At 43.5% G+C, this 26,501-nt stretch overlaps 1 protein-coding gene across 1 annotated transcript in view; it reads right to left on the bottom strand.

Annotated features, from left to right (window-relative positions):
* Positions 1–26,501, bottom strand: part of PDLIM4 (PDZ and LIM domain 4) — a 261,019-nt gene that overhangs the window by 199,817 nt on the left and 34,701 nt on the right. The gene's annotated exons all lie outside the window — the stretch shown is intronic.

Here is a 26,501-nt window from a genome sequence, read left to right as displayed (position 1 = left end):
ATCTCTCTCACTTCAGATGAAACAGAACCATCTATAGCCAGCTTAATAATGGATCATTTCTCAGTCTAAAGACATTCATTATATGCTTTACATTTAGGGTTAATGGACACTGGACGCTCCCTAAATTCCTTTCTCCTGGCAGCAGAAAAATGCTGGACGCTGGTAAGCGTGTGTACTGCATTTAGCTGCGTTTACACACGTTTAGCAGCATCAAGGGCTTGTGTATTAGTTCATTTCATTGGCCAGAGTAAAAAATGTATTCTGGCCAGGCATAAAAATGAATTAGTGCTCAAGAATCTAGCATTTTTCTGCCAAAACTTTCCTCTCCTGAACGCGATTCTCCTGCATTTAGAAGAGGGCATGTACTGCCTCTTACTCTGCTGCTCCTGTCAAGGAAAATTTAAGCTTCTCCCTATAAGCATATAATTTCTTTGCGCTTAAAAGCACAAACAGCTCTCTTATATAATGCCAGGAATAAGCGCTCGTTTATCTCTCCAAGTAACACAAACAGATGCTGGTATCACCTCGATCTCAGTATCATCCTGCACAAGGCAGCCAAGCTAATTTTATTTATACTAAACACATGGATAACAAAAGAGGCTGCTGGCTTCAGAATCAGCCAATCAGACACTTGTATTCATTCAAAAAACCAATGACACACATGCATATATTCAAATAGAAATGCAGTAGTGACGTATGCAGATGGTGGTGTGCAAAACCATGCGGCGAGCACATGGTTCCGAACACAACCATGTGCACACTCCCACTGCTACCAATGATGCTAGCCATACTATATTATGGTCCAGTGGGCCATAATTTTGTATGGTTATGCTATGGTTCCCAAGTACACAGACCTGCTTACTTAGGAGTCTAAATGCGATCGCCATGGAGTGGCCAGTTCCCTGATGAGGCATAAACAAACATCCTTAAAAGAGCAAACAGATCCGCCATGTCCACGGGAAGATTTGCGCATCCAATGGTCTTCCACCAGCGTCTGTATGTGTGAATACCCTCGTATAAGTGTATTACAGCAAAACAGACACTGGGGGACATCTGACAACATACATTAATAAAAATTTCCACAACACTCCTAAACTCTGGTAAAAGCCTATGTGTGCATGGACACAGCCTTTTATTGAGTTGTGTTCACGGTCTTTGGCAGGATATGCCAAAAACTCCAAAACCGTGAGTTTAGGAGCAGCAGTGTACACGAGGCCTTAGCCACAACAAGAAAAAGAAGAAAATATAAATTTCAAGAATGTTCATCTTGCAGGTGTGAAGAAACAGCATAAAAAAATAAGTGAAAGTAGAAGAAAGTGGGAGAAAGAACAAAGGGAAGGGAGCGCCAGCTAAGTGTAGTATCCCGGTTAAAAGTTTTAATAACAATGGATAAAAAACACTCACAAGAGATATAAGATAAAAAGACTCATCTAGTGCAGAGTCTATAGGTGTAGGTTCCTCCTTGATCCGACCTGCAGGACCCCTGTGGTATGTTCCGATTGCTAGAGGCCTGTAGAAGGAGCTAGACGCTTCGAGCGCATAGCCTTGTGCCTTTCCTTCTCATCTGGTCCTCCATCCTTCTGGTGATGTCACTTCCGTGCAGCATGGCTTTCTGGGGCTCCTCCAGGCTCCCGAACCTATAGACTCTGCACCAGATGAGTCTTTTTATCTTATATCTCTCGTGAGTGTTTTTTATCCATTGTTTTTAAAACTTTTAACAGGAATACTACACTTACCTGGCTCTTCTTTCCCTTTGTTCTTTCTCCCATTGAATCACACAGTGCCGGTCACAACTCTGAGGATAGCAGCCGCAGGTGGTCCCAAGCCTCCCCTTTTACTACATCCCTCCCTACACGTATCAGAGACAATCTTGGACTACCCTTAACCCTTATCATTTGCTGGACTATATAATCCCGGTACACCAGATTATTTTCCTTTTAAAATAGAAGAAAGTAGCTGCAGCAGTCCATAGTGATCAAAGAACAAACATCAAATCGATTATACCATTAGAATATCTGCCTGTGTATACAGACCCCCTTAAAGAAAAAGGGAAACAGCCTACAAAGGTGGTAGAAATAATGAAAAGCAGGTATCTGGCAAATATTCAATGATATGTATCACTGAAAAAATAAGTGGATATGTTCATATATTGCTCAAACAAAAGGAATCACAGAGATATGCTGCTGAAATATTTAAAAAATGAACATCCAAAGTTCAAGGGAAATAGCCACGAAATGATTACTTTAATCCCATGAAGGAAAAAATTTAAAAATACCAATACTTCAGGTGCTGATTGCCAAGTTAGCTCCACAATTTGGCCTCATGCACGTACTCTTATAAAAATGCTAGTGGGGTGCCATTTGTAACAAGAAACTGAAAACAAATGTTCTAAGGAACAGCCATCACAGTTGCACAATTTGAGTTCATTCCTCATAAGGACTACTAATGTGTGCCCATTCATTAAACAGTAACATTTATTATTATCATGCATTGACCTGCAGGGGCAGCACACACACTGTAGGTACAGTAAGACCCCTTTCACACCAAGGCATTTTTGCAGCGTTTTAGCGCTAAAAATAACGCTCATAAAACGCTCATAAAATGCTCCCTATGCATCTCAATGGACCCTTTCACACTGAGGCGTTGCGCTGGCGGGGCATTGAGAAAAGTCGTGCGAGCAGCATCTTTGGAGCAGCTTTTGGGCGTTGAAAAAAGCGCTTCAAAAAGCCCCTCTCCACTGAAATGAATTGAAAACGCTGTAAAAACGCCTGAATAGCGCCTATAATCTGCCCTGAGCTGTAGAAAAGTCACATGATCTCACAAAAAGGTAAACATGCAAGCAGAAAAGAGAGCATCTACAACAACAGGACTGAAATTGTGGGCAGGTCAGAATGATTTAACAGACCATCAAAGTGCCAAAAAAACAAAATTAAAGTGCCAAAAAAACAAAATTAATCCCAGAAAAATGAAAATTTGAAGTAAAACAAGACACTGCTTGTTACCTTACAAGACACTGCTTGTTTTACATGATCTCACAAAGGATAAACATGCAAGCAGAAAGATAGCGTCAATAACACATGCTTCAATAACGCTTGAAAAACACTGTTAAAACGCCTGCAGCGTTGCGTTAATTTTACCGCTAGCGCCCCTAAAACGCGGTAAAAACACAGTAAAAACGCTAAGGCGTTTTAGGGCGTTTTTGAAGCGCCTTGGTGTCTAACTACTGCCAGTTTTCTTTTACATAGCAATGTAACCAAATTCACATTGACTTGCTCTAACCAAATGGAAATACAACTGCTTTAGTTTGGCACTAGAAAAAATCATGTATGCCCTGGTCTCGCCCATCATTTTTGCATGGACAGGGGCAATGAAAGGGTATGGCTATGCCTTTTTCATAAGTCCACCTTCCACTCACCATCCTGAAACACTAGAAAGGTTAGGAACAATTGGCATGAGGTCAGTAAACCTGCACAATTCCAAAAATTTGTATGAGGTATGAGTCTGCAGTCACTTCCAGTTGTTACTGTGGAGGAAGTGGACACCAGTGGCTACAAAGTGAGGTCATCTCATTCTTGATAGTCTTATGTGGGATAAGACTAACCGGATTTTGCACAACATAACAAATGCTACATCAGGGTCACAGAATTCTGTAATGAGCATAAGGCTTATCAATAAAACAGCTCACATACCTAACCATAAAGCATACAATAGTCTCTGTTTTTCTCTGTAAATAAACTGTTTGCCTGTGCTTTGGACCCCTTTACATATTAAGGGCTCCCACAATTTGCACCTGTACACTGTTGTCAGGAACCCACAATGTGAGCAATATGGATGCACCATTAAAGGGAATTTAGACATTCAAAAAGTTGGTGCCATCTTTCTGAAGTGAAAAGAAGATGAAGGCATTGTCAGGGGGAGTATTTCCGTGTGAGGTAATAAATACCTTGTGTTACTTACACATTAAAGCGGGGTTCCACTCAAATTTTTAACTTAATCTTAACCCCTTCAGTTAATTGCATAGATGTTCAAATGCCACACAAATTTTTTTTTTAGCGCTGTAATTACCTTTATATTGTACTTTATTGTGGCACTTCCTGTCTCTCCTTCCATGGGAGTAGGCGTGTTTATTGCCTTTCCCCTGCACAGCACTGTCTCCTGGGAGCTTAGTGTCAGGCTTCCCAAGATTCAGTGCGGGAACAATGATCATGCGTGTGAACAAGCTGTGAATGAACAGCATTCACCGCATCCAGGAAATCGATGCTTGTGGGCTTCACATGCCCACAAGCAAGATGGAAACAGCCAGCATCACATTTCTTAAGTTAGTTTTCAGTACGAAAACAGACAGAGGCGGAAATATTACACCCAAACTGAGTATTATTAGCAAATAATTGGGATTAGCAAAGTGTCTCAATGACCTAAAAAAAAAAATTGGTCGCCGGACTCCCGCTTTTAAGTACTTCTAAAGGGAAAACATTTGTTTACTTTAATGCATGCCTTACATTAAGTTAAAAAACTGTTCCAGTATATTTTTGCGTCCCGGTGCTCCCTAAATACTTATATGAGTTCTTACACGATCCAGCAGTGTGCCTGTCTATAGCAGCTCTCGCCTCTCTTACAGGAAAGGGAAGCAGCAGCGGGAGCCAATGGGAGCTAAAAATGAATTTACTCTGAAGACTTTCCAGCCAGACTCTGCTGGAGCAACACAGCTCTGGCCATTAAAATCAATGAATTTATGCTCTCTAATCCAGGATAATTAAGTTTAAATTCATAGACGTCTGGTCACTAAGATTTTCTTCCAGCAGAGGTCCCAATCTTATGTTTCTGTGATGACTCAGATCATTCACATAACAGCCCCCCTCCACTTTACATCACTAGCTCCTCTTTATGGCTAGATTCACACAATTGTGGGTGAGGTTCCCACACCCACAGCCAAAACATGCTGCTTTTTAGCAGATGTGCGGGAGGCAGACATTAATTCCTAATGGCATCCCCATGCATCTGAAAACGCAGGAGGGAGAAAGAGAAAGACACCTAGGCTGCTGAGTGGTGTGACCACAGTTGTTAGGATGGGACTGTTACTTGTTCCGGGCATGGACTGCAGTCTGCCATTAAGTGATGTCTGCCCTAATCCATCTAGATCTGCAGTCACATATTAAAGTGTATCCATAGACAAAGATTTTTTTTTGTTTTGGATAGAGTGCAGAACGGTGACAACTCCTGCCAGGTTTTACTGTCAAAGGAGGCTCCTGTTTTGGCTATGGGACAGGAAGTGTAGAAAAATCTCCCCAATACAGATAGCAAAAAACCTTACAGGGTTTTAACTCTTTCTTATTCTATCAAAAAAAAAATTTACTTTAGGTCTACTTTAAATTAAGCAGGGAAATGTTAAAACTTCTATCAGCATTGTATTGTTGTCTCTGTTGCCAATTTTCCCTCACTTTTTGTGTGGCCAAAGGTTGTCCCCAGAACAGAAAGTGATGAGATTCAAACCAAAACTAAAAAAAAATGAAAGCAAGCTATGTATTAGAGGCGTATCATCCATGGGTGCAGGGTGTTCACCGCACATGGGCCTCGAGTAAGGGGGCCCACTGTGGTCTGACCCACCCTGCACCCATGGATGATGAAACATGGATGGTGAAATTCTACAAGTACCGATCTCCCTGTATGGCTTTCAATGAAGCAGCTGAATGCCGCTTCTCCTCCTCTCCCTTAAGAATCCTGCGGCTTTCAGCTGCTTCACTGAAGGCCATACAGGGAGGTCGGTGCTTGTAACTGCCCCCACTGCACCGATCACCCCCGTCCATCGGACATCGGATCTTCTGCGGGCACCCTTGTGTACTCCTCTGGACCCCCTCTGTGCTCCTCCGGTCCCTCTCTGTGCTCCTCCGCCCCACTCCTTCGGTCCCCCTCTGTGCTCATCCAGTCCCTCTCTGTGCTGCTCCGACCCATTTCTACTCCTTTGGACCCCCTCTGTCTCCTCCGGTCCCTCTCTGTGCTCCTCCACCCCACTCTCCACCCCACTCCTTCGGTCCCCCTCTGTGCTCATCCAGTCCCTCTCTGTGCTGCTCCGGCCCGCTTCTGCTCCTCTGGACCCCCTCTGTCTCCTCCAGTCCCTCTCTGTGCTCCTCCGCCCCACTCCTTCAGTCCCCCTCTGTGCTCATCCAGTCCCTCTCTGTGCTGCTCCGGCCCGCTTCTGCTCCTCTGGACCCCCTCTGTCTCCTCTGGTCACTCCCTGTGCTTCTCCGCCCCACTCCTTCGGTCCCCCTCTGTGCTCATCCAGTCCCTCTCTGTGCTGCTCTGGCACACTTCTGCTCCTCTGGACCCCCTCTGTCTCCTCCGGTCGCTCTCTGTGCTTCTCCGCCCCACTCCTTCGGTCCCCCTCTGTGCTCATCCAGTCGATCTCTGTGCTGCTCCGGCCCACTTCTGCTCCTCTGGCCCCCCCTATCCCAGATCTCTCAGGATGAAGAGCTGAGGAAGGGGCCAGTAAACATGTCATTTACTGGCCCCTTCCTTTTCTGAATGAGCAGAGTCAGTGATCATTGTTTTAACAATGCTTCAGTTTATGAATGAACAGGAGCCTCTGTTTCTAGTTCATTCATCTTCAGTGCAGCTGAGGCCGCAGAGAAACTCAACACTGTACGCTCCCTATTTAACATTATCACATTCTGCACAATGTAAATCATCCCAGACTCTATTTAACCACACCTTCTTTAAGCCACTCCCAATATTTAGCGTAATTTAAACCACGCCCACCCTTCACCATGGCGCTGTGCACCCCGCATTATTATTTTATTGGTACCTAGGGCCCACTTTTGATTTTGCACACAGGCCCACTGATTTCATGATATGCCTCTGATTAGAGATAAATTTATCTTTGTATTTGCTACAGGTTTAACGGATGTATGTGGAAGCTGCTGGTCAGAGGCATATTTTACATAGAGAGAGATTCTTCCCGGTAGAGTGTGGAATTTATAAAACAAACCAAATGCTCGCAGTAAATCTTCATCACATTGTTCCTTTTCTCTACTGCCTTTCTTGTGCCTGGATGGTAAATTCATAAAGACATTCTCAAGGCTGGAAAAATCCTTCCATATACAGCCATGTGGAGAATAATCTATGCTAAAGGCTGCTGAAGGCATGGCATTTGTGACAATACCAGATTCATATTCTCCCTGTTTACTTTGTTAATCTTATCACATTTGTTGAGTAATGACTCTGTGATGTCTAACAGGCGGCGTTTATATTTGGTGAAACGGGGCAAGGAGGTGGATCACTTCCTCTTGGGGCGTTCGGCTGAAACATCTGTGGATGGGTGTAGCACACGTTTATCCAAGAGCCCTTGAGATTGTAATGAATTTTTCTTCACTGACACACTATAACTAGATTCTCGATCAAATATAATACACTAGCATATTAGGATATATATAAAATGATATTGTTAATATACTTGTATACTACAAGTCAATGCCCAGATAATATTTCATTTTTTATACACTGATGGTTAATAAGAATTTCAAGCCACGTCATGATGTCTACGCACATTTTACAATCTTTTTATTTAGTTTAATGATGTCAGGACTACTAGCCAAAACACTAGACCTATCACTCCTAAGCCTTGCCTTACCATAACCATAACCTTAAAGCGTTTGTTACCCCAACACTTCAAATTCCTGATATGTGCCCAATGTACCACGTACTTGTATGAGAAAGTATCCTGTTCTCTTTGTATTGCTTCCTTTATGTGAAATCCTTGGTGTTCCTGCCAGTCCCTCTGATTTCCTATTAACAACTGACCACACTAAGCAGGAGAGCACACCATGGTCAGTTCTCTAGCTATTCTGGGAACTCTGCCTGCTCTTATCCAATGATCAGATCCAATGATCAGACTGATCAGGATGATCACTGGGAAGCTCAGTGTGCTGCTGCTTCTCCTCCCCCAGCTCTTATGCAGCTGAGAACAGAGAATGTGATCACTTAGAAAAAAGGGAAAAAAAGGTATTTATAATGTTTTTTTTTTTATATCTATACACAAATGTTTTGCATTTCATTTCTATTTTTAACTAAATGGGTGTTTACAAGGTGATTGTTTACAATCACTTTAAAGTGGAACTTCACTCTTTCAATCAACATTGACTGTTTTAATCCTTATTCTGCTTGCATTAGTAAATAGATAGGAAAGTATATCATATTTACTTGTTTAAAACTTTTTTTTATATTCTTCCTGGTTTCCAGGCCTAGGCAAATGATGCCATACATCCCAGGATTCAGGAGCCTGAGCTAAGGGCAGATGGATTTCAGGAAGTAAAAGCTATATGAATCATCTACCCTTATTCAAGATGGTCTTGGCCAGCAATGCTAGGGGGTGTTTTTTAAAGTGATTTCTCAGCAAAATAAAACATGGAGACATGAATGGATGGGTGTGTTTGCTTTGAGTATTAAAAATAATGATGCAGATGCAGTGTAGTTCTGCTTTAACAACATTTCTGAACCTAGCACTACTGTTAGCGCTAAACCGAGCCTTGAATAAAAAAGATCACCTTTGGGATTATGGAATATTTTTAGGGTTGAACATGTGACAGCAGTATGGGGAGAAGTTCCTCTTACTAGCTGTCACTTTTTGAAATCGGTGCTATGCGGGGCTCTGCCCAAATGGCCATGTGATTCATTCACACAGCTCTGTGTGTAAATGAACTACAAGCCCCAACATCTTTTATGGCTGTCGGCTTGCAGTTCTAAATGAACTACCACGGCGCATGGAGCGCTGTGGTAGTTTATTGATTCTTCCGGTCAAATTGTATCTGTCTTCCCATATGGGATGTACAAACACACAGATACACAGTAAGATCTGCAGGAGACCTGCATGGCACCAGCAATCAGCTGATCGCTAGTGCAATACTTTACAGGCTTCAAAAAAAAAAAAAAAAGATAATACATGCACATTTTTTTTTACCTGCAAAAAATGTGCATTTATTTTTATTTTTTTTAAAAGTGAACTTATCCTTTAATACCCTAACTTTAACCCTAATCCAAACTCTGGAAAAGTAAGGGTGGCCTCTAGCAAAAGTACAATAGGTATGTGTATTTAAATGAAGGTTGTACCATCATCCAAGATTTAATGAAATAAGGGATTTGGGAGCCTGGTCCCCACCCAGGACTAACCAAGGAAAGAGGGGGAAGCAAGTGGACTATCTCGGTACAATGCAGAAAGGGATACAATGGAGTATATAGACAATCATATAAAATTTGGAAACGTTTATTGATACATAATACATGACAAAGAAAGTCAGTAGTAAATTAAAATCATAAGTGACTTGGTCATGGACAGTGTTTCAACTAGTTTCAACTAGGCTGCTTCATCAGGAAAAACATCTGTGATTTATTAGACACAAGATCAATGGCAATATATTCAATCATATATAGAAAATATATTATACAGTTCAACGATATACTGTATATATGTTACACAAGGGGGGAGAGAAAAGAGGGGGGGGTGTAAAGCTGCTTACCCAAGTCCTGGTGTGCACACGGCACAGGGCATCACCAGTAGGGTACCCCGCGGCGACTGGGGGAAATTAACAAGTCAAGGGGCTGGAGTCTGGGTGAAATGAGGTACATAAAGTAAATGAGCCAAAAAATTAGGTAACAGATGAAGGGAAAGCCCGGTGAGATGGTGACTAAGTGAGTGAATGAAATTAAGAGGTGCAAATTGGTGGGAGGTTGCCAAAAAGGGAAAATCAGTTGGGCAGTTAGTGGATAAATGGTGAAAAGTACAAACCAAACAACCACTGAATTAATGTGAAAAAGACAACAAACATGTACACCACTACAGAAAATGGGGGGAGACTGAGTGAACAGGGATGAAAGAAAGGGGGGGAAAAGAAAGAGGAAGGGGGGAAGGGAAAGAAAAGAAGAAAGAAGAGGGGGGGGTGGGAAAAGAAAAAGGGGGGGGGAGTGGAAGAAGGGGGGGTGACCATGACCAAGTCACCTATGATTTTAATTTACTACTGACTTTCTTTGTCATGTATTATGTATCAATAAACTTTTCCAAATTTTATATGATCGTCTATATACTGCATTGTATCCCTTTCTGCATTGTACCAAGATAGTCCACTTGCTTCCCTCTCTTTCCTTGGTTAGTCCTGGCAGGGGACCAGGCTCCCTAATCCAAACTCTGTCACCATTAAACCCTAGCATTAACTACACAACAATTAACTATGTGAAAAAAAAAACTTTGTCAAGGCAATGGCAGTGATCAGTAACTTACTGTATTTACAGCTGTAGTAACAGCAATGCAAATTGGCTCTTGCCTGAGGTTACTATAAGCCCAAAATGCAGGGCTCTTGTAGGAAGCAAATATTGATTGCCCTGTACACACGATCGGACTTTCCGACGGAAAATGTGCGATCGGAGCTTGTTGTCGGAAATTCCGACCGTGTGTGGGCTCCATCAGACTTTTTCCATCAGAATTTCCGACACAAAGTTTGAAAGCTGGCTCTAAAATTTTCCGACAACAAAATCCGTTTGCATAAATTCCGATCGTGTGTACACAATTCCGACACAGAAAGTGCCACGCATGCTCGGAATCAAGCAGAAGAGCAGCACTGGCTATTGAACTTCATTTTTCTCGGCTCGTCATACGTGTTGTACATCACCGCGTTCTTGACGTTTGGAATTTACAACCAACTTTGTGTGACCGTGTGTATGCAAGACAAGTTTGAGCCAACATCCGTCTGAAAAAATCAGATGGATTTTGTTTTCGTAATGTGCGATCGTGTGTACAGGGCATTTCTCTTAAGATTTCTAATCAAATTCATTGCACTTCTGACCTTCTGATATGTGTCACCTGCAATGAGGTAATGAACCACCATTGGAGACAAAATACAAAAAGCTGAAGTTTAGGGATGGCAATTTTTCACAGATACATAAGTCCTGTTACATACAAGGTACATCCCAGTTACATAGTTACGTATGTGCCATACCAGTGAGATCCCCACTGAAGGTGGAAATCACTGTAGAAAGCACTGCTCCTCAACAGATCTCAATGAGCTCCTGGGTCCTGTACCGAGTGGCTGCCTGTTACTTGCTGAACACAGGATGTCACTCGCTCAGCACATCAGAATGTGTACATTTTGTTTATTAATCCTGTGTGTCCCTGTGTCTGTGCCTTATAAAAATAAGTCATTCTATACCTGATTTCAGAGCGCCGCTCGGCGCTCCCGTGACTGGCCGCATTTTGCATTTTCTCAGTTAATGCAAAGTGTTTTCTGATTGACAACGTGGAGACCAACCGCCCCATCTCTCCACTTCATCCAGTCAGAGAATGCTTTTCAAATTCAAATTGCACTCTGAATGATGCCAATGCTGAGAAATTAATGTATTAATATTGCAGCTGGGAAGCCACAGCCGGCATGAGATACAGAAGCTAGTGGAGATCACTGGTGTATATTGCCAACTACAGTGATTTCCAGCTTCCACATGGATGCCACAGGTATGGCACATACATGCTTACATGGTCCACGCTAGACCAATTTAATTATGTCAAAATTGCCATACCTAAACTTCCTTAAATACCCATAGATATTGTGACTTGGTACACGCAGTATTTTACTGCTTCTGTAACCTTTACTCTACAACATTTAAAACCTTGTTAAGAAGCTTCTGCCCATTTCAGTGGTATTTTCTTTATTGCAAGCAGACAAGTAATTTTATCTGTTTCACTATTCATCAAATTCAGTTACGAAATACTTCCTTAGAAAAAGTTTCCTTAATAGGAAATTCAGAAGAAAGTCCGGCTTAAACAAAATATGTCATGCCCAAAGGAGGATCAATGAGGGATGTCACAATGATTGCAGAGAATTTAAATAGCTGTGCTGCTGTATTCCTTCATTCTAAGATTGATTAATAGAACCTACACCCTGGGGGACAATACCATCTAACTAGAAAAGACAAGCATATGGTTGTAGAAAACAGTATGAGTGCCAGAGCAGATAAAATGTACAATATAGGCCTACTACATACAAAATAGTCTGTTATTAGGGAGGCCACACACTGATCTAAATTCGACCACCGTTCCAGCAGGTACCCACCAAATTTAGACCAGCGTGTGGCCCTCCCTGCTGACAAAGTTTCATTATTTAATTGACTTCTGTCAATGGGACATGTTGGAAAATATTCTGACGATACGTGGCTCCAGCCAATTAGCTGTTTCTTTGCCCCTTTGTTGAAAAGATCCTGTTGTCTACAGGACAACATGTTATTTACACAAACAGGTGATTTACTCTGTGAATCCTTTATCACATATAGGATTTAGAACCTTAAAACAACCAAAATATAGCTAAATATACCCAATATGATTAGCTTCTAAGCATTACCATTATCAGATCTGCATGTATATAGGACATGCCCCAACCCTCCACCTTCCCTGCAGATACTTACCTTCTCTCTGCCGATACTTATCATTCCTCTACCCTGTCTGCCTTACAGTTTAGAAAGCCCTGTGTATGTTTTCACAGACCTACTGACCTTCCTCCCACCTTCACATGACAAAGCTCATTCCTGTTAGCAGCTAAAATAATTAAAATTGTTTTTTCCTCTCTTTTTTAACTATGAACTGAAAATTGTTCACCAGATTTAAAGTGTTTGTTACCCTAAAAAAAAAAAAAAATCATGTTTCTTTAAAGCATGAATAACAGCACAGTGCTTGTGCTGTGTCATTTGACCCTCCCCCTGTAAACTGACCACGGTTTATCATGGAGCTCTGACACTGTGGTCAGTTTACATGCCTCCGTCATCCGCAGCTCTCCTGTCTCTCCTCTGTCTCCCTCTCCCCCCTCCCTCCCTGCCTGTCAGCTCTGTGTCAGTGCTCACCCCTCCCCTCCTGCTGCTGAAGTTGCAATAAAAGTTTCATACCATCCTCTCTGTTTAATAATCCTGTGTGCCCCTGTGTCTGTGCCTTATAAAAATAAGCTGTTCTACACCTGAGTTCAGAGCGCCGCTTGGCGCTCACGTGAACGGCTGCCTCTCTCCTCCTCCCCTCCCAACTGATGTCAGCTCGGTTTCTCTGCCCCGTCCGCTGCAGCTGTCAGACAGGGAAAGCAGAGGGGCGGCCGGCCACGTGATCGCCGAGCGGCGATCTGAAATCAGGTATAGAAAGGCTTATTTTTATAAGGCACAGACACAGGGGCACACAGGACTAATAAACAGAGAGGACGGTATACATTTAATATAGTGGCTTAACAACCACTTTAACTAGTCTGGAATGTTCCTATAAAATGTTAAAAATGGCTTTAAAACTGCAAAAAAACAAATGGTACCTCTCCCCATATTGTTAAATGGTACCTTTTCCCTTTTGACTCTTTCTTGTTAGATCTGTTTTGGTTGTACTTTAATGTCCAAACAACAATAAAAAAAAATATGCTAATGAAAATTAAAATCAATCCCAGATTAAGTATCTGGATCTCGGAAGAGGTTATTTAGCTTATGGATATTTTCATGATTAGTCATTTTATCTATTTTGATCACTAATGTCATAACCACAATTTCCTTACCATTATCAAATATATTTCCACTTACAGAATGCAATCTGGCCCCAGTTAGGAAATTATACTGTAAATATTGCTTTATTAGCAGCAGTATCAAGCTAGTGGACCTAAATCATTAGCATGAATTTATGGGTATGCATAGCCTCTTGTCAAACTCTAAGCAGAGCCTGCACTTACCCTGTGCACTTTCCATTCAATCTTATGAAAAGTTTGTACTCCACTGGAGCATGGATTAAAAACGCTTCATAAATCTAAATAGGCTAAAGCATGCATAGGTCTGGCTCAGCATATTTTGACAAGCGACTGTGTGGCTTAATCGGCAATATTTCAAGATCAGGTATAAGTGACTCTAAGATGGGTGAAGGCGCTAGGAACAGGGTGAGCTACAATTTAAATGTAACTGCACCAAAGGTTGCACTATAGTTACAGCTCCTTAATGTTGAAAAATGCTTCTGAATATCACCTTAAAGCGAAGTTCCACCCATTTGAAATTCAGCAGCTACAAAAAGCCCCGGAAGAATGTACACCCTGCCTGACCAGGCCATTTTTTGCGATACTGCACTGCGTCACTTTAACTGACAATTGCACAGTCGTGCGACATTGCACCCAAACAAAATGTATGTCCTTTTTTCCCCACAAATAAAGATTTCTTTTGGTGGTATTTGATCACCTCTGCGGTTTTTCTTTTTTTGCTCTATAAACAAAAAACAAGCGACAATTTTGCAAAAAAACAAAATGGGGGTTATTTGCTAAAAGCAAACCCACTCTGCACTACAGGTGCACTTGAAAGAGCACTGAAAGTGCACTTGGAATTGTAGTCGCTGTAGATCTGAGGGGAAGATCTGAAATGAGAGGAAGCTCTGCTGATTTTATCATCCAATCATGTGCAAGCAAAAATGTTGTTTTTTATTTTCCTTGCATGTCCCCCTCAGATATACAGTGACTGCACTTCCAAGTGCACTTTCAGTTGCACTTGCAGTGCACTTGTAGTGCAAAGTGGATTTGCCTTTAGTAAATAACCCCCAATATTTTGTACTTTTTGCTATAATAAATAACACCCAAAAAATTAAAAAATTAAAGGCCAATATGTATTCTTCTACATATTTTTGGTAAAGAAACTCGCAATAAGCATATATTAATTGGTTTGCGCAAAAGTTATAGTGTCTACAAAATAGGGGATAGATTTATGGCATTTTTATTATTATTATTTTTTACTAGTAATGGCGGTGGTCTGCGACTTTTATCGTGACTGCAACATTGCGACAGACACATCGGACACTTTTGACACTGTTTTGGGACCAGTGACATTTATGCAGCGAACATAGCTAAAAATAGCCATTGATTACTGTATAAATGTCACTGGCATGGAAGGGGTTAACACTAGGGGGTGATCAACGGGTTAAATGTGTTCCCTAGATGTGTTCTAACTGTGGGGGGAATGTGGCTGACTAGAGGAGGAGAGAGATTGTTGTTCCTACTTAGTAGGAGCACACGATCGGTCTCCTCTCCCTTGACAGAACCGGGATTTATGTGTTTACAAACACAGATCTCGGTTCTTGCTCTGTCACGAGTGATCACGGGTGCCCGGCAGTCATCGGGGACACGCTGCGTCTTAAAGAGCCAACGTAAAGCTACGACAGCTCGCGCAGGAGAGCCATCCGGCCGCAGTATAACTGCGGTGGCTGGTCAGGAAGGGGTTAATAAACAGACACTCATCTGTCCCATGGTCCAGCAATGTGGCCGCCCGAAGCCTTGGATCCCTCCCCTCCTCTCCACGGCACTGGCATTGTAAGTGTGGGTGCCTGGCTGTGACAGCTTTCAGCTTCACAGCCGGTCACACACTGCGCATGCGTGACACGCGCTGTCTTGAATGGCCAGGCATCTTCTGGGACCTGTAACGTGTCCCAGAAGATTGCAGGGGGGAGGGGGGAGAGATGAACTTCCGCTTGGCGCCACGGCGTCAGGGAGAGGAGGTGGGAGCTGGGTACCTCTCAAAACCAGGTACCCGCTCCCCACCCAAAAAAATGACATGCCAAATGTGACATGTCAGGGGGTCACAAGTGCTTAAACCGGAAGTTCCATTTTTGGGTGGAACTCCACTTTAAGCTTGCCATAAACTAATGAAAATGCATTAGGCAATCCGCCGTGTGATATGGGGGCACCTGTGCAGATGTACTCCTGAGCTGGGTTGTGTGCATCCATAGACAAAAAAAAATGCAGCTCAGCCATGCCCCCTGCTCTCTCCTAACAGGATTTGACTGACAGCAGCAGGAGCCTATGGCTGTCTGTGCTGCCTATGCCTCCTGTGAGTACAGAAGAAAGTCAGTGGAACAGTGCTGAAGATGGGGACAGCACTGGTTTCTGAGACTGTGAGAGGAGGCAAGTAAAGTGAACCATTCATGTCCACCATGTTCACCATTCAGTTCAGCAGGGACCAACCAAATGTTGATCCATGCATGGGCTAACTGGTTTTGCACAAGTCGATCTGGCCTGTCAAATTTTTCCTGAATGATCAGTGCCGCAAGCTATAACCGGAAACACTGATCATTGTATTTCTGCCAGCAGGGAGCCTTATAGCCAATAGCTCAGCAGGAGTGATCGAAGGAAAGAAAAAAAAAATGATGCAATGATTTTTACCCTAAAGCCTCGCACACGACAACTAGTGCAGTGTCTGACAGCTTAGGTCAGAGCTGCTGTACTAACAATCAGATGTTAGTACAGTGATTTTCCCTGGTGTTTTATTGTGTTCTGACAGAGGTGCGGCCCCCACGCCAGAACACTCTGGTCAGTGGTCTCAGCCACTGGCTGAGTATGCTGATCGGGAGCCAGTCGGTAGACCTTTTTCGGTCATGACCCTTTGACGTTCGGCCATCTTCTGTTGGACTGACCGCCATACACACGGACTAAATATCGGCTGGTTTCTATTGAACTGGCCGATGCCGCCTGACATTCGGCCCGTGTGTACTAGGCTTAATCTAGGGAATGCATTAGGGCACCTTCACACTGTCCTGCTGCGGCTAGGCAACATTGCGGTTGCAGCACAGTGTACCAGCATTTTTTGAGCAGGTTATCTGCACTTTCCCATAAACTTCTATTATGTCCAATGAGTTTACTGCATTTTCTGAAAGTGCACCAAAGATGCAGCGTGCAGGTCAATTCAAACCTTGCACTGTGTCAGGAGATATATGAGAACAGGGGTAGGAGTAACAAATTCCAAGCTGTTTGGGCTTGCTGGCTAGAGGCTCTGTCCACTGCAGTGGAAATGGGCCCCTGACTTCTCCCCTCCCCCCATCTCCGCTGCACTTGCAGTTCAGATTTACTCTCACCCCCTTATTTATCCCTCTTGTTACATTTTTCATTTTTGCTGTTGATGTAATGTGAGATGTGTGTAGTAGACACCTTGCTATCGATGACACTTGGGCCAACTGTTGTGTTGACTATTAACCCTGGATGCTGTTGTTGAGATCAAGTAGACTCCCCTGCATGGGTTGCTTTCACTTGGAGTTTGTAAGCTTTTTGCTTTTCTATTTTGTTAAACCAATAAAAATATTGTAAAAAATGCAGCAGCAGGACTTTTGGTGCGCTTTCAGAAAACGCACTAAAAACGCGGGACATAATAGAAGTCTATGGGAAACTGCTGGTACACTGCACCCACCCTGAGGCCAAACCCCAAAAGAGCAGTGTGAAGGGGCCCATAAGGTAAAAAAAAACATTTTGCATTTAGAATCACTTTAATAGCAAAATGCAATAACACAAAAGCCATATTTTTATCATTTTGCTTACATTAAAAAAAAAGGAAATAATAGCCCATAAAAATCATTGGGCATTGTGATATTGTGATATCATTAGAATCTCTTTATAACAACAATAAGACATTTAAAATGATCTTACTTTTTCACAGGTACGTAAGCTATCACCTTACATTGGTTCTAGACATAATTATATGTAATCTGTAATTCATACCAACAGAATTCTTGCTTGGGAGCTGTAATTATAGTTTAGAATGTCATTTATTCATCGGTATACAAATTCAAGGCTTGCTGTGATGCTATTTTCCTTGATGCTATAAAATGCACAGGTAAATAGTATGCCTTTGCACAGGTGTATCTTCTTAGTTGTTTAGTAAACGTATGAAAGTGTGATAAACATGGATATCTCTGATCTGACCTCTTATAATGTACACCCTTATCTAGACGTTTCCAGATCTGGACTAAACAGGATGTAATTGCAGAGCCTTATTGTAATACTTCACTTATGAGACTGAGAAATTAATTGCAGGTTCCTTTATGGCGCCCTAACAGTTATCCCAGCTCTGACACGTTATCCAAACAATTGTAAGACATTAACACTGACCTTTCACCATTCAGCTGCTTTACAATGTGGTGCCTGCTTTAAAATGTTTGATTCCATGCCTTTTAAGGATGTGATCTTCATATAAATCACTAATTCATTGTACAAAAATGTATATCAATGTTGACTCTAATCAATATTCCAGTGTGTTCTTTATATTTTGTATCAGTATTTTTATTTTATTTTTTTGTTATAAGGATTTCTAATTGACTCTAATGCCCCGTACACACGGTCGGACTTTGTTCGGACATTCCGACAACGAAATCCTAGGATTTTTTCCGACGGATGTTGGCTCAAACTTGTCTTGCATACACACGGTCACACAAAGTTGTCGGAAAATCCAATCATTCTGAATGAGGTGACGTAAAACACGTACGTCGGGACTATAAACGGGGCAGTAGCCAATAGCTTTCATCTCTTCATTTATTCTGAGCATGCGTGGCACTTTGTCCGTCGGATTTGTGTACACACGATCGGAATTTCCGACAACGGATTTTGTTGTCGGAAAATTTTATATCCTGCTCTCAAACTTTGTGTGTCGGAAAATCCGATGGAAAATGTGTGATGGAGCCCACACACGGTCGGTATTACTGACAACAAGGTCCTATCACACATTTTCCATCGGAAAATCCGACCGTGTGTACAGGGCATAAAAGTAGCCAACTGCTGCAGATCAATAATAATAATTTTAAGGTGTGATATGTAAACTAAGCCGGAAAATTGAATACATACCTTTCTGTAATTTTCCTTTCCTGGTGCCTTTTCATGGCAGCATAGGTATGCTGCTATGGAGGCACCAGTGAACTGGAAAATTGAATACTTACCTTTCCATAATTTTCCTTCCCTGGTGTCTATTCACTGCAGCATACATTGTAGCTTACCTATGCTTAAATGTGGTGACTGCAACACAATTCCTGCCTTGAGGGTGGCTCCACTTCACTGACGGAGCAAGAGTCACCCTTGGATAGCAGAATTGGCAATCTGGGAGAGGCTAGTGTTATACACTAGCAGTTTTAGATGAATTGACAAACAAATTAAAGCCAAACTCCACCTAACACAGAAACAGCTATTATTTCTTTGGGATAAAGGTTTTACATAAATAAACAAAATCTTCATCATTGTAAGCACAACTGTTAGTGTTAAATGGTTTATCTCAACCCTCTAACTGACATTTTTTCTGAACACCTTGGTCTGTTAATGGAAGTTGGACAAATAGATGAAAATAAATGAAAAAAAAAACTATAAAAAGAAAATGAATGCAGCTACCACATCTAAGAATTGGTAATCATCAATATATTCATTTTTGTGAGTTACGCACTCTGCCCCTGCACTCTGTGAGCTACACACCTCTGATCCCTAAACTCTGAGTTACACACCACGACCCCTACAATCTGTAAATCACATATCCCTGATCCCTACACTCTGTACACTACGCATTTCTGACCCCTGTAGTTTGTGTATTATACACCCCTGACCCCTGCACTCTGTGCATTATGCACCCCTGAGCACTGCACTGTGTTCATTACATGCCATTGATTCCTGGAGTGTGTGTCACATATCCTTGACCACTGCATTCTTGCATTACACACTCCTGCACTGTGTTATACACTTCTGACCCCTGCGTTCTGTACATTTTACAATCCTGACCTGTGCAAACAGTGTATTACATGCCCCCACCCTAAATTTTGAGTGTTATATACTCCTGACCCCTGCACTCTTCGCATTATGTACTCCTGACTTTTGTACTGTGTGTGTTGCCTGACTTCTGTACTGTGTGTGTTGCATACTCCTAGTCCCTGCATTCTGTACTCTTAAATTCAATTCCCTAAGTATTCCTGATAGCAGCATACTGTGCATTACATACTTCTGACCCCTGCACTCTTTGCATTACACATACCTGACCTCACACTGTGTGTGTACAGGCTCCTGCACAATATACACTATATTGTACATTACATATGTCTCACCAGTATTCATTTTCTTAATACTTGCTAAGCAGTTCCTATTTGAATGTAGTTCTGCAAAGTATTAGCTGTCAATTTTCAGTGTGCACAAAAGCATATGAAATGGAAGCAATTACTTTTTTTTTAAATGTTGTGCTGAGGTTTAGACAAGTCTGTGACACTCTTGCTTGTGGCACAGCCACGTCTATACTTACCTGCTCTGTTGCAGTGGATTTGCACAGGGCAACCTGGATCCTCCTCTTCTCGGATCCCTCTTCTGTGCTCCTGGCCCCTCCCTCCTTTTGAATGCCCCCACAGCAAGCAGCTTGCAATGGGGGCACCCGAGCCGAGCTGCAACTTGGTGTGTTCATTCAGACACGGAGCTGATGTTAGGCCCTGCCCCCTCTCTTTCCTGATTGGCTAACTGACTTTGACTGACAGCAGTAGAAGCCAATGGCAAGCTGCTGTGTCTCAGCCAATCAGGAGGGAGAGCCCTGGATGGCTGAGGGACTCGTAGACATCGCTGGACAGAGATGGGGCTCAGGTAAGTATTGGGGGGGGGGGGGGGGGCTGCTGCACACAGAAGGCATTTTATCCTAATACATAAAATGCATTAAGACTAAAAAACTTCTTTACAACCTCTTTAAAGCATATTTATCAGTATAAGAACTGTGGCATACAGTGGCTTGAAAAAGTATTCATACCCTTTGAAATTTTCCACATTTTGTCATGTTACAACCAAAAACGTAAATGTTTTTATTGGGATTTTATGTGATAGACCAACACAAAGTGGCACATAATTGTGAAGTGGAAGGAAAATGATAAATGGTTTTCAAAATTTTTTACAAATAAATATCTGAAACGTGTGGAGTGCATTTGTATTCAGTCACCTTTACTCTGATACCCCTTAACTAAAATCTAGTGTAACCAATTGCCTTCAGAAGTCACCTAATTACTAAATAGAGTCCATCTGTGTGTAATTTAATCTCAGTATAAATACAGCCCTCGGAGGTTTGTTAGGCGCCTTTCACACGGACGGCTATTTTGCCGCAGTTAAAAGCATGTTTTTTGCCTGTGAAATTCAAGACTCCAGGCACTGCGTTTAGCTGCATTTGCACAGTGCGATTAGCTGCGGTTGCGTTTAGCTGCAGCTTGCATGGCAACCCGACAGGGTACCGACTCCCTACCGACTGTTTGGTATGAATCTTGAGGGGGAACTCCACGCCAAATTTTAAATAAAAAACCAGCGTGGGTTCCCCCCCGGGGCATAGCAGGCCCTTAGGTCTGGTATGGATTTATAGAGCAACCCCCTACGCCGAAAAAACGGCGTGGGGTCGCCCCCAAAATCCATACCAGACCCTTATCTGAGCACACAGCCCGGTCGGTCAGGAAAGGGGGTGGGGACGGACGAGCGCCCCCCCTCCTGAGCCATACCAGGCCGCATGCCCTCAACATGGGGGGGTGGGTGCTTTGGGGGATGGGGCGCCCTGCGGCCCCCCACCCCAAAGCACCTTGTCCCCATGTTGATGAGGACAAGGGCCTCTTCCCGACAACCCTGGCCGTTGGTTGTCGGGGTCTGCGGGTGGAGGTCTTATCGGAATCCGAGAGCCCCCTTTAATAAGGGGGCCCCCAGATCCCGGCCCCCCACCCTATGTGAATGAGTATGGGGTATATGGTACCCCTACCCATTCACCTAGTGAAAAAGTGTCAATAAAAAAAAACACTACACATCTTTTTGAAGTAATTTATTAGACAGCTCCGGGGATCTTCTTCCGGCTTCAGGGGTCCTCTTCCGGCTTTGGGGGTCTCCCTGGTTCTTCTCCGTGCTCTCCGGGTCTTCTGCCAGGCTCCTCCGCTATCTTCTGCTCTTTTGCCGCTCTTTTGCTAGCGGAGGAGCCCGGTCTGCTGCCTTCTGCCTTCTTCTGTTCCAGAGATGTTGACACGACGCTCTCTCCAGCTGGAATGCTCTCTGAGCGCTCCGCAATGGACTTATATAGGCGGTGACCCCGCCCCCTTGTGAGGTCACAGTTCCAGCATGCCCCCGGGAGAGCGGAGCCTGGCAGAAGACCCGGAGAGCACGGAGAAGAACCAGAGAGACCCCCGAAGCCGGAAGAGGACCCCCGAAGCCGGAAGAAGATCCCCGGAGCTGTCTAATAAATTACATTAAAAAGCTGTGTAGTGTTTTTTTTATTGACACTTTTTCACTAGGTGAATGGGTAGGGGTACCATGTACCCCATACTCATTCACATAGGGTGGGGGGGCCGGGATCTGGGGGCCCCCTTATTAAAGGGGGCTCCCGGATTCCAATAAGCCCCTCGCCCGCAGACCCCGACAACCAACGGCCAGGGTTGTCGGGAAGAGGCCCTTGTCCTCATCAACATGGGGACAAGGTGCTTTGGGGTGGGGGGGCCGCAGGGCGCCCCATCCTCCAAAGCACCCACCCCCCCATGTTGAGGGCATGCAGCCTGGTACGGCTCAGGAGGGGGGGAGGCGCTCGCTCGTCCCCACCCCCTTCCTGAACTGACCGGGCTGCATGCTCGGATAAGGGTCTGGCATGGATTTTGGGGGGGGGACCCCACGCCGTTTTTTTCGGCGTAGGGGTTCCTCTATAAATCCATACCAGACCTAAGGGTCTGGTACACCCTTGGGGGGAACCCACACCGTTTTTTTAATTTAAAATTTGGCGTGGAATTCCCCCTCAAGATTCATACCAAACAGTGCCGGGCATTGGCGGGGATCCGAGTCGGATCCCCGTGCTTGTTGCTCATTGGGAAAGGAAAAATGATTTTTCCTTTCCCGATGAGCAGCTCAGCGCTGTTATCTGCAGCTTACACAGTGCACTGCGATTGCCTGCGGTTATGTGCGGATAGCTGCGCTAAATCGCTCCTGGGCGCAGGTTGTGGTTTTAGTAGTCAGCCAGAACAAATATATGAGCCACTCTAAAAAGTGGAATTGCCTTGTAAGGAAAAATACAAATATTAAATTGCATAAATATGATTATTATGACTGAAATTACCCTGGATAAAAATAGAATCTCCAGCAGTTGCTGCTACTCCTGAGACTTACTCATCATCATTACAGTTTCCATTTAAAGGTAAAACATACACTACAAGTCTGTCCTATTGGAAACATACAGTATATAAGGCTTCTTTGTCATAAGGACACAGATGTGAATATGTAAGTATTTAATTTTCTGGGTTTAGATATGTCTGTAACATCTCAACTCACCAACGCTAACATTGTATGACAGGGCAATCTTAGAAGAAAACCTGTTAGAGTCTGCAAAGACTTGAGACTGGGGCAGAGGTTCACCTTCCAGCAGGGCAACGATCCTAAACATACAGCCAGAGCGTCAATGGAATGGTTTAGAGCAAAGCATATTCATGTGTTAGAATGGTCCAGTCAAAGTCCAGACCTAAATCCAACTGAGAATCTGTGGGTAGACTTGAATATTGCTGTTCACAGACGCTCTCCATCCAATCTGACAGAGCTTGAGCTATTTTGCAAAGAAGAATGGGCAAAATGTCACTCTCTAGATGTGCAAAGCTGGTAGAGATAATACCCAAAAAGGTTCTACAAAGTATTGACTACAAATACACGCCACACTTTTCAGATATTTATTTGTAAAATATTTTGAAAACCATTTATCATTTTCCTTCCACTTCACAATTATGTGCCACTTTGTGTTGATCTATCACAAAAAAATCCAATAAAATACATTTACGTTTTTGGTTGTAACATGCCAAAATGTGGAAATTTCAAGGGCTATGAATACTTTTTCAAGGCACTGTATATGTGCCATGCAGACAGCAAGTAGCATTGGGTTTTATTTGCCCTTTTAATATCCCCATCCCCATGAATGCTATTTGTACACACCCACTGTTCACTGCATACTGCAGGCAGCAGATTATTGCTCCCCTTGGTTACCCAAAGGTGTCCCAGGTCTTTAAACTTTCTAGAAACCCCAGAAAAGCAAGATCCATGGAGTATGTTGGGAACATGACAAAAATGAAGATGACAAAACAGAATTCTTTTATATTTGGTTAAAAAAAATATTATTAAATGTACTGTGGTCCATGCATGTAACAGGAGGTTGTAGACAGGCATGGTTGAGTTGTGGTTTTAGTAGTCAGTCAGCCAGAACAAATACAGTATATGAGCCACTCTAAAAAATGGAATTGCCTTGTAAGGAAAAATACAAATATTAAATTGCATAAATATGATTATTATGACTGAAATTGCATTACCCTGGATAAAAATAGAATCTCCAGCAGTTGCTGCTACTCCTGAGACTTACTCATCATCATTACAGTTTCCATTTAAAGGTAAAACATACACTACAAGTCTGTCCTATTGGAGACATACAGTATATAAGGCTTCTTTGTCATAAGGGCACAGATGTGAATATGTAAGTATTTAATTTTCTGGGTTTAGGTATGTCTGTAACATCTCAACTCACCAACGCTAACATTGTATGACAGAAGCAATAAAAACCACTCATTATGTCACGGTTTTATTGAGTGTAATTTCAACCTCACACTGAAAGAAATGTTTCAACTCCTCTCAGTTGCATCGCATTCTAATTCTTCAGGAGCTCTTTGAAGAGGCTGCTGTACTGTGCATTATTTATTTTCTTTATGCAATCTGAATTTTATTAACTTATAAAAATCTCTAAGGTGCAGTGTGAAAGAAAGAAATTTGCACAATTCCCCCATCAACACAGGCAGTGCTGACAGGGGAATCAGCAATTGTTTTCTCCCGTCAGGGAAGACGGTGATTATTGCTAGCGGCTATAGCAGCCACTTATGATAATCACAAGCGAATCCGGCAGGCTGGTTGTACCCAAGTTGATCGATCAATCAACTTGGCACAATCAGCCTGCCCATTAACGGTTCAGATCTTGGCCGAATCTTGGATCTTCACCCTCCCCCCCACAAGTTTTTTTCAACCCCTGCTTACCTGGTTGCAGGTCCTGCACAGTTAAAATAGTCACATGCCCAGCAAATCCAGAGTTTACCTGCTGAGACCCTCTTCTTTACTGCCCCCCGCTCAGTCCAACACAGCCATCTTCTCGAAGCTGGAAGCTGCCAGCCGCTAAGCCCATCCCATTCTTTTCTCAATGAAGGACTGTGCCTCCTGGCATATAAGACGTATATCCCAGGAGGCAAGCCAGTGACGTGCATATGGGGGCGGCTCAGAGGTTTTTTATTAAAAAAAAGGGTAAATAAAAAAAAGCCCTATTAGCCCAGCCGAGGAAAGGAGGGCTGGACAGAAGGTAAAAACAAACTGAGGGATAAGATCTGCTTTAACAATATACTGTAGTTTCCTGCTTGTTCTCCCTGTGTGATGAATATACAGTTAAGCTTAAGTCAGGGGTGTCCAAACTCTTTTGAAAGAGGGCCAGACTTGATGAAGTGAACGTGCGTGAGGGCCGACTATTTTGCCTGACATTCTTTGAACCATTAAAATTCGGTCCAAGCGTGTTCGTCCGAGCACTAATACACTGCCCAACAAGAATTTTCTTGCCTTTGTGGCTGTGTGTGATGAAGAGATGAGCTTAGGCTTGTTATTTGGCTATACCGTATTTATCAGCGTATAACACGCACCTTCACTTTAAGAGGGAAGTTTCAGGAAAAAAAGTACATTTTATATAAAGAACTGTGAAGCAAAATGAGGGTCAGTGTCCATGCATGCAGGCTAATTAGTGTCCATCTGCAGCTCCACCGCTGCCATGAATGCAACCCCACCATTCCCATGAAGCAGCCCCACCGTTGCCATGAATGCAGCCCCACCATTCCCATGAAGCAGCCCCACCGTTGCCATGAATGCAGCCCCACCATTGCCGTGAATGCAGCCCCACCATTGCCATTAATGCAGCCCCACTGTTGCCATGAATACAGCCCCACCGTTACCATGAATGTAGACCCACTGTTGCCATTAATGCAGCCCCACCGTTGCCATGAATGCAGACCAACAATTGCCATGAATGCAGCCCCATCGTTGCCACGAATGCAGACCCACTGTGTAAAGAACTGTGAAGCAAAATGAGGGTCAGTTTCCATGAATGCAGGCTAATTAGTGCCTATCTGCAGCTCCACCGCTGCCATGAATGCAACCCCACCATTCCCATGAAGCAGCTCCACCATTGCCATGAATGCAGCCCCACCATTCCCATGAAGCAGCCCCACCGTTGCCATGAATGCAGCCCCACCGTTGCCATGAATGCAGCCCCACCGTTGCCATGAATGCAGACTAACCGTTGCCATTATTGCAGCCCCACCATTGCTGTGAATGCAGCCCCACCGTTGCCATGAATGTAGACCCACCGTTGCCATGAATGCAGCCCCACCGTTGCCATGAATGCAGACCAACAATTGCCATGAATGCAGCCCCATCGTTGCCACAAATGCAGACCCACTGTTGCCTTGAATTCAGGCCCACCATTGCCATGAATGCAGCCTTATCATTTCCAGGAATGCAGACCCACCGTTGCCATGAATGCAGCCCCACCGTTGCCATGAATGCAGCCCCACCGTTGCCCTGAATGCAGCCCCACCGTTGCCCTGAATGCAGCCCCACTCTTGCCTTGAATTCAGGCCCACCATTGCCATGAATGCAGCCTTACCATTGCCAGGAATGCAGCACCCCCATTGCCATGAATGCACA

Source organism: Aquarana catesbeiana, linkage group LG03, assembly GCF_042186555.1.
Source record: "Aquarana catesbeiana isolate 2022-GZ linkage group LG03, ASM4218655v1, whole genome shotgun sequence".
Lineage (NCBI taxonomy): Eukaryota > Metazoa > Chordata > Amphibia > Anura > Ranidae > Aquarana > Aquarana catesbeiana.
Note: the sequence above shows the minus strand (reverse complement) of the source record. Positions and strands in the feature narration are given on the sequence as shown.